This window comes from Neltuma alba, unplaced genomic scaffold (genome assembly GCF_004799145.2).
Source record: "Neltuma alba isolate B1F8T4 unplaced genomic scaffold, ASM479914v2 tig00011146_pilon, whole genome shotgun sequence".
Classification (NCBI taxonomy): Eukaryota; Viridiplantae; Streptophyta; class Magnoliopsida; order Fabales; family Fabaceae; genus Neltuma; species Neltuma alba.
The window spans coordinates 1,665,943-1,675,100 of NW_021635881.1; the positions used below are offsets into that span (position 1 = coordinate 1,665,943).

The window sequence follows — 9,158 nt, forward strand, 5'->3', positions numbered from 1 at the left end:
GGGTTTACTTTCTTTTCTATAATTATAGTACTCTGGCCTCTGTAATTATTTTCTATCTAATCCATAATTTATTCTTCTCATTTTTCTCTTCCCAAAAATACCCTCTTTATCTTAAACTAAATTTTCCATTAATTAAATAAAAAGGAAAACTATTTTCCTTCGCATTATTGATTTTTCCACTTTTCCAAATAATTAGGAAAAATCTTGGATAGTTGAGGGTCACTTTTTAATCCCATAATTTCTTATAATTTCTTGGGACATCATAGAAATTTTCTTGAGATTTTATTCTCCTTCCAAATATTTTTTGGAATTTTTCAAATAAAAGGCCATAAACTAGCTTAAATCACCCTTAAATTCCTTTGTAACTTTTTCAAGGGTAATTTGGTCATAACACCAATTATCCAATGTCATATAATTCTCAAAGAATATTATCTTTAATTTTCTTAATCTTTTGAGAATTAGAAATATTTTTCTATAATTATTTTTGACCAATTTTTCTTAATTAGTCAAACCTTCATAATTGACTTGAAAAATCATACTAATTATTTGTCACCATAATTCTTCTATTTCTCCTTATCCTTTTTGACTCTTGAATATTTAGGAATATCCTTATTCCTAATTGTCATATTACTGGATGTGACATGCTCTGATACTAAAAATGTTACACCTTACATCGGATCCACTTAGGGTTCAATCAAAACCATTTTAGACCACATTGGATGGTCTTGAGCTAAAAAATCTCATCTTGCATGTTGAGGACGCTACTTTTTGAATTTTTACTGTTCATTTGGTAAAAATCCATATTTTTAGTCTAATTTTGAAAAATCATAACTTAATGTAGAAAAATCGAAATGGAGTAGTTCAAAATTCTGTGAAAACATTTTTGAATTCTCTTTCAAGGAAACATAATCTTGTGAACCAATTCTATTTGCAAAAGTGTCAGATTTTTGTAAAAGTTAAAACGCCCTGCCTTTAACCCCTCAGAGCACGCATTCGTAAGCATTATGGTTCAAGCAGATCATGACACAAGCCCACGGATTTAAAATTTCAACATAATTACTCGGGTTACTATTTACTGTTTAACTTCCAGATTACAGGTCCACCTGCAAAAATTCATAACTAATTCCATAAAAATTGTATTGGGGTGTTCTAAAATTCTATAGAAAGCTATTTCGATGCTCTTTAAGGGAAAAATATCCAATTAGACTTATCCTTGCCCAATTCGTACATTTTAATCAATAAATATTACTGTTCATTCCGTAAAATCTGGAACTTCCAGATTCTATGCCCCAACTTTGGAAATTGGTATCTCCTTGTCTACATATCCAATTGAGGTGATCTACCTCTCATTTTAAAGCTTGGGATGTGTACTATGAATCTGCCAAATATCGTAACTTAACTCATTCGTTCTATAAGTCAAACTGGAGCTACAAACTCATTGCTCTAGAACTAACGTTTTATCTCTTAACATCTCTTTACTTTAATTCTTTTTATTTCTTTGGCATATAAAACATGGGTTTACTCTTTCCTGTTCATGCTCATACATTTCTATACATACCATAAGCATTATAATTAAATACATGGCATCATTGGCATCCATTGTCACATCCAGCATTATCATAATTAGAAATAAGAAATATTTCCAAATTATTGAGGATTAAAAATAATAAGGAGAATTTTCATGAAAAATAATTCCAGTAATTTTCCAAGCCAAAAGTAGGAATTTGACTAATTAAGAAAAGTTGGTCAAAATTTAAATAAGGAAAAATACTTCCAATCCTTGGAAAATTAAGAAAAAATGAGGATAATATCCTTTGAGAGTTATATGAAATTATAAAGTTGGTTTTATGACCAAATTACCCTTAGATAATTTATAAGTGAATTTAAGGGTGATTTAGGCTAATTAAGGGATTTTATTTGAAAAATTCCAAATAAATATTTTTAAGGGGAATAAAATTCTAAGAAAATTCCTATGAGACCCGAAGGAATTATAAGGAATTATGGAATTAAATTAAGACCCTCAAGTATCCAAGATTTTTCCAAATAATGATGAAAAGTGGAAAAATCCCTAAAGAGAAGGAAATTAATTACCCTTTTTAATTGATTATTAGGAAATTAATTTTGAGGCAAAGAGGGAAATTTGGGAAGATAAAAATGAGGAGATTAAATTAAGGATATGACAGAAAATAATTACAGAGGCTAAGCTACCGTAATTATAGAAAAGAAGTCAAACTCAGAGCCAAAGTACACCGATAAAGCAAGATTAGTGTCTTGCAAATCAAAGGGATCATATTGAGCCATGTGTCAAGCTCTTGATGGAGAGGATTTGAACATGCCAAGTGTCATTCCTCAAATGGAGAGGATCTTGACTTTAGTAATTAATTTCTTTTGGATTTTTGTTAATTATGAAAGAGAAATCAAGATTAAGGGGGGTAATGACACTTGGACTCATTAAAGATGGTGGTTGGGATATTTTGAATCATTAAACAAGCTCATCCTCCCCCTATTTTCATATGCGTGTTTCGGCCAAGAGTGAAAGAGGAGAGAAAAGAGAGAGCTTGGAGAGAAAAGCAAGAGGAAGTGAGCACTTTGGTCATACAAGCAAGGATCTAAGGTGAGTTCATGGTTTTAGATGTGTCTTGCTTTCTTTTCTTCCCATTTTATGGTTGAAAAATCTGTCTCCTCTCTCTAAATAATGCTGGCTGAACTGAATACTTAGAGGGCAAGGGAGTTTTGCTCATCACACTTGTTAAAACACAACAACACAAGCTAGTTCCTAGTGTTTGCAAGTGATTATAGGTTGTTTTAAAGTATTTTTCATGGTTGTTTCTTTGAGTATTATTTTCGGCCAAGCTATTGACTGAACCCTAGGATGCATTTTTCAATGTTTTAAGGCTTCCATGATGCTTAAAATAAGAAATGGTGTAGGGTAAACCAAAAGGAACAAGTGTTGGAAGCTTTAAAACAAAGTTGTAAATTTTTGGGTCAAAACCCTCTTTGGTTCGGTCAAGGGGTAGCTGAAGGAAGAAATTTTATTTTCCTAGATCTAAGCACATATTTGGAATCTACATGAAAAACCATGTAGGAACGAGTCAAGAAGTGATTTTTAAGGATAAAGAGAAATAAGTCCAAAAATGGTAAACAAAGGAGGGAGCTTTATGGATCAGGAATCATTTTTTATTTATGTTCTTGCTTTTTCTTGGTTGGTTAATGATTCTTGCTGTCCTTTTTGATGGATTGCATTGTTAGGGTTTGAAATTTGTGAAGGAAAAGAGGAGAAGGAAAGAAAGCTAAAGCTTTTGGAGCAAGGTAGCAAGTTAAACCTAGCTACTAATACTAACTTAGCATTATTAATTATTGCATGATTAATTGCTATTATGTGGTTGGACTTTCTTGATTATAATGTGGCTGCTCTTTCTACTTCTTGCTTTGGCCTTTGCATGTTTGAGTTTTCCAAATGATAAGCATGCTAGTTCACCAATAGTAGTTAATATAATTGTGCATGTTGATGATGCTTGTTGGTGTTATAGTTGGTTAATTTGCTATTGGGATTTCAATGAAATCTCATTTCACCAATGCAACCTAACATTTTAGGGCCTAAATCCTTAAGGGAAAGCTGTAGATTGAAGGCTAATTTGTGGGGCTTAGCCACAAAAATTCGTGAACTCATTTTGGTTATGTACATATTATACTAACAGTGCTGTAAGCACACTAACCCTGTCTGATTCACATGACTTTTTGATTATGCTCTCGAATGCGTTTAGTCACAAAATTTGGCATGATGAAAGATAATGTCCTGAGATTCAATTTGATAGCTAATACGTTAAAAATGGCCCAGTATACGATTTATAATGATTTTTCAAATTTAAAGGTCAGAATCTGGAAAAAGGGTTTTTGGCAAATGGACAGTGTTGTCTTTCCCAAAAACCTAACGCTTTTTCACAAGGAATTGGACAATGAGGTTATTTTTTCTTGAAAAAGGACTTAAATAGATTTAAGTAGAATTTTGAACCACCCCAATTGGATTTTTGCGGAATAAGTTATGAATTTTCAAAGTTGGGCCAGAAAAACTGGATTTTTACCCAATGAACAGTAAAAATCCGAAATTTAGCGTTTTTATGGTAAAAAGTGAGCCCAAGACCATCCAATGTGGTCTAGAATGGTTTTGAAGGGAACGTAAGTCAATATAATAGTAAGGTGTGACATTTTTGGTATCAGAGCGGAGGTTCTGGCATAAGATAGAATGCTTTGCTTATGTATTTCCTAGATTTTGGGTTAGTAAAGAGGGAATTAACACCTCGTTACAGGGATCAAGATGGGAATTGCTATGGATTGGAACTCCAAGTTCAAGCCATTAGTCAACAATTAGGATATTCATGTGATTGATCTCACCATGGATGAGGACCCAGAGGAATAGGTAATGGGAGATGCTAGCCCTGGCCATTCATCAATGGGCTCCAACGACTATGCAGAGTGCTATCCAGAGCTGCTAGGGATCACTGCAGAACAGTTGTTGTACCTCCCTGCACCCGGAGACCTGGTCAACCCTGTAACTGGTGTAACATCCCAAATTTTGGCTCATAGATACAAGTAATAGCATAAGAAAAGGATGATTATTAAGTCTAATGCAACAAAAGTCCAAGAGATCCCTCGGAAGAAAAAAGAGATTTTCTAAGGGCAAATATGTAAAACAATAGCGTTCGGGGACTAAAGAATGACGAACTAGAAACAACTAAGGGCCAGAGGTTATGCCAAAAAACTTGCAAGAGATGGTTCCGAAGGTTAGGCCTAAGGAGGGACTAAATTGCAACGAAAAGATTCCTAGGCCAAGTAGGGACCTAATTGTGAATAATAAAAATTCTGGTCGATCAATGTTCGAAGTTATCGAAAATGGCCCAAATGTTTTAGAAACATTCCAGAAAAATGGGAATAGGATCCCAAAGTCAATATAAGGCTAGAAATGACGGAAATGCCCTAAAGTCATTTCAGGTTTTTGAGCAATTTGAGATAGTAACTCAAATTGAATTATTTAAGGTACGAGACAGCCTTAAATAATCAGGAAAAACTAGGGAACAGTAGTTGAGGAATTTACACAGATTGTAAAATTAATTCTAGCCCCAGAAACTGACAAGGTTAGCTTTAATTGAATTTAAAGCCTATTTATACCCTATCCGGGGAAAGTCAAATTTCTTGTCTACGGTTTGACTTTAGACCCGAGAAAAATTAGAGGAATGCCCTGTGACGAAAGGGAAAGAATGAAACCCAGAGACAGATCAACAGAGTTACGAGCCGATAGGAAAGAATTCGGCAAAATCGACTTCGATTGGATATTAATTATTAATATTTTGGGGAAATGAGAAAGAAGTATGATTCCCCCATGAATGTTATTAGAAGAGTATGGGAATGTATTTTGAAGATGAAAAATGTGCTAAACCATGTCCCAGAGGTATCGGGTAAGTCAGGAACCGAGAAAGTACCTATTATGATGTAAACCGGTGAGATAGGTGGAGGAATATTTTTGGATGAATTTATGCACGAATTTTGTATGATTTTCCTCCCTATCATATTGCCATGGGGGCATGAGGATATGTGTGGAAATGTGTAAAAAGATTAAGGGCATATTTGGATTAAGAAAGTTAACCATGGTTAAATTAATTAACCTTGGGTTAAGTTAACCTTGATGACGTAAGCAAGATGACCAAGCATGACACAATCCTAGACAAGTGTCACAATTCTTGCTAAGGAAGACAAGATCAAGGGCTAAGATTTGTTAGGAAAATCAATGGCCAAGATTAAGCCATGCAATTTTAAGATCAATGGCTAGGATTTGTCAAGACTTTTTATAAAAATATTCTCTCCTTCCCTTATGATATTTTCGGCCATCTTGAGAGAAAGGAGAGGAAAAAACGAAATGAAGAAAGGAAGAAGGAGAAGAGGAAGCTCATGATCCTAAGGCCATCCAAGCTTCAAATCAAGGTATGTTCATGGATTTTGATCTAGTTTTTACCTCCCTTGGTATTTTTGAGCTTAGATGTTGGTTTGGTTGGGTTTTTCATGGTTGAAACCTAGGGGGGAGGTGCTGCACGAAATTGTTCAGAATGGGAGAAGATGAAATTAAAGTCATAAACATGTTTAAAGGCTTGAAAACAACAAGAATCAATTGGTTTGATATTGATTCTTCAAGAAATCCAACTTCCCCTTTCATTTGTGTATGATTCTGACATGGCTGGTTCTTTATGTTGGGTCTGGAATTTGATGATTTTGATGCTTCCAATGAGTTTAAATGATGATTTTGTGTAGAGATATATGTAGAAAACACGTTTGGAAGCATTAGAATTGAAAATGGAAATTTTAGACCTAAGGCACCTATGTTTCGGCCAAACCAGAACAAGGGGGAAGGAGTTGGATTTTGATTGTTTTGAACTTGGAAATGGATTCTACATGCAAAATTATGTGGGAATAGCATGTGAAATTAATTTTAGAATGATTTGGAAATAAATCTCAAAAGTTAGAAACAAAGTGTGATCAAGTAAGAGCCAAGTATGGAATAGGTTGATAACTTGGTCTAATTGATGTTTTGTGTAATGTGTTGATGTGTTTAGGACCTTGGAACATCCAAGGGGATGTCTTGTTTATGTCAACTGAAGGCTCAAACACTTGGAAGGTTAGGGGAAGCAAACGGAAAGTAAGAGGAAAGCTATGTTACAAGGTAGTGAACTTACCTATATTGTGTGCTTGATATGTATGCTTGCATGATGTGGTTGTACTGCCATGATATGACTGAGCTATGATGAAATGTTTGCAAAGTTATGTTTACAAGTTTATGATATGCTTTGCCTTGGCAATATGTTATGAAAACATGAAATGCTTTAGCTTACTTTCCATGGCATTCCTGTGATGATATTATGATAACATGTCGTGCATTTGCATTATGTCTCGCATGCTTATGGGTAGTGTTTGCTACTGAGATTCTCCCGAATCTCACCCTCCCTTAACAACCCCTAATAGGTATAAAGGGCATGGAGGAAAAGTCAAGGATGAGGAATGCAGGATTGATGGAAGAAGTCAAGAACATGTTATGGTCTTATAACATGTTAAGTTATGTAACATAGTTTATTAATTTATGTTTGATATGCCATGTATGTGGAATGATGATATTAAATGTTCATGATATGTAAAATGGTATGAGGTTAGTATGGAGATATTATGTGGATTTATAGCATGACAAGAGGTGGAGAAATAAATTGTTTATAAACATTGAATTAAGTTGAAGGGATAGAATATCCCTAAATGAGTCACGAATTGGTGCCAATGATGAGGCAAACCAAATGAATGAAATTAGCCATGAAATTTGGTGACTATACAGGACACATCCTAAGCTTTAAAACAAGTGGTAAATCACGAAAAATGGATGTGTATGCTAAGAGATATGGCTGTTCAAAGTCAAGACAGGATTTCTGGAAAGTACTGTTTTGACCACTTGAACAGTAATATTTAACGAATAAACTGTACTAATTGGCAAGGTTTGAGCCCTGAAAGTTATTTTTCCCTTGTAGAAGATTGAAAGAGCTTTAAGTGAAAATTAGAATCGCTCCGTTCTGATTTTTGTAGATTTAGTTATGATTTTTCAAAGTGGAACCTGAAATCTGGAGTTTAGACAGTGAAAAGTAACCCGAGTAATTATGTTGAAAATTTTAATCCACTGGCTTGTACTTTGACCTGCGTGAACCATAACGCTTACAAATGCGTACTCTGAGGGGTTAAAGGTAGGATGTTTCAACTGGCCTGTACCAAGAGCCATTAGATTTAGATCTTTATGTTCAATCTCTTAAGCAGCCTGTTGCCCCTGTTATGCATCCATGTAATATCCCTGGACCTAGTACTATACCAGTTGTACCCTCAGCCCCGGTAATACCTATAGTACCTGCAGCACCATTTGTACCTGTCCCAGTTTAGCCTAGTCATGAGATCCGCAGTGTGGGTCAGCTGAGTGACCGACTGAGGTTCATAGGGCATCACATCAAGAGGGATGTGGATGCAGACCTGAGAGTACACCTAGACTACCTCCAGGGTGTGAGGGAGCTGTATTAGGCACATGGACCAGGCAACCCTTACCTGGATCCTTATGATTGGCTGAGTGAGATGGTAGAGGTCCTACCTAATACCCCTTTCTGGACCCACAAGATTACCCGCTTGAATTACTTGCTGGGAGATGATGTGGAGGACTGGATCCGAAGCCTCGAGGGCTTTGTTATCATTCACTTTCTGTAGATGATTAGGACTGTCCTATCACTAACGTAGGATGTATTTTGGTACAACTAACCCGAGTAGGTTAGGCTGATAATGCTTGGTTTATGGATGTTTTGATTGTACTCTGGCTGGTTGATGCTTAACTGCTAATTGTTGTATGCTCATTTTAGACCCCTAGTGCAAGATGCAAGGGTCCCTCTTGATCCATTACAATTAATTTTGGATTGCCTTGAGCAACAACAGAAGACCATCGAGGACATGAGAATGGCACAAGCTCGCCAGGAACAAGAAAGGGATGTAACGATAGCTGTAGCAGTGGCAGCGACATTAGCGAACCTCAACAGAAGGAAACTAAAGGAAGAGACCTCTTCAGCACAAGCATCAGAACCATTGCCCAGGCCGGCAATGCCAGTAACAGACCCCGACAACATCCAACAGTGGATGACCCGCTTCTATAAGCACAACCCACCGTCATTTGATGGAACATTTGATGTGCAAGCGGCGGAAGAGTGGATTAATTGCCTAGAGAAGATCTTCAAGGTACTGGACTGCTCATCAGAGCGAAAAGCCCAGATGGCGATATATAAGCTAGAGAAAGATGCTGATCGCTGGTGGAAGAACACTGAAATTCTTCTCGATGCTCGAAACATGACGGTGACTTGGGAAGTGTTTCTGGAGTAGTTCTATGAGAAGTATTTTCTAAGATCTGTCTAAGACGAGAGAGAAGCAGAATTTCTTACTCTAAAGCAAAGAGATTACGAGCCTTTTGATGAGTACTTGGCTAAGTTCATCCGTCTCTCTCATTATTCAAGCTATCTCCGATATAGAGGTGGACGACAGAGAAGATGGTTCGAGGACTGAGGCCATCATTGAGGGAGATGATCGCTCCTAGACAATTTGAACAATTC

At 36.1% G+C, this 9,158-nt stretch overlaps 1 long non-coding RNA gene across 1 annotated transcript; it reads left to right on the forward strand.

Annotated features, from left to right (window-relative positions):
• Positions 1 to 5,941: 5,941 nt before the first annotated feature.
• LOC114761888 (uncharacterized) lies at positions 5,942 to 7,047 on the forward strand. The gene is made up of 3 exons (XR_003742199.1): positions 5,942 to 5,976; positions 6,603 to 6,709; positions 7,009 to 7,047. It is a non-coding gene; the product is annotated as an uncharacterized LOC114761888 (long non-coding RNA).
• Positions 7,048 to 9,158: the final 2,111 nt, after the last annotated feature.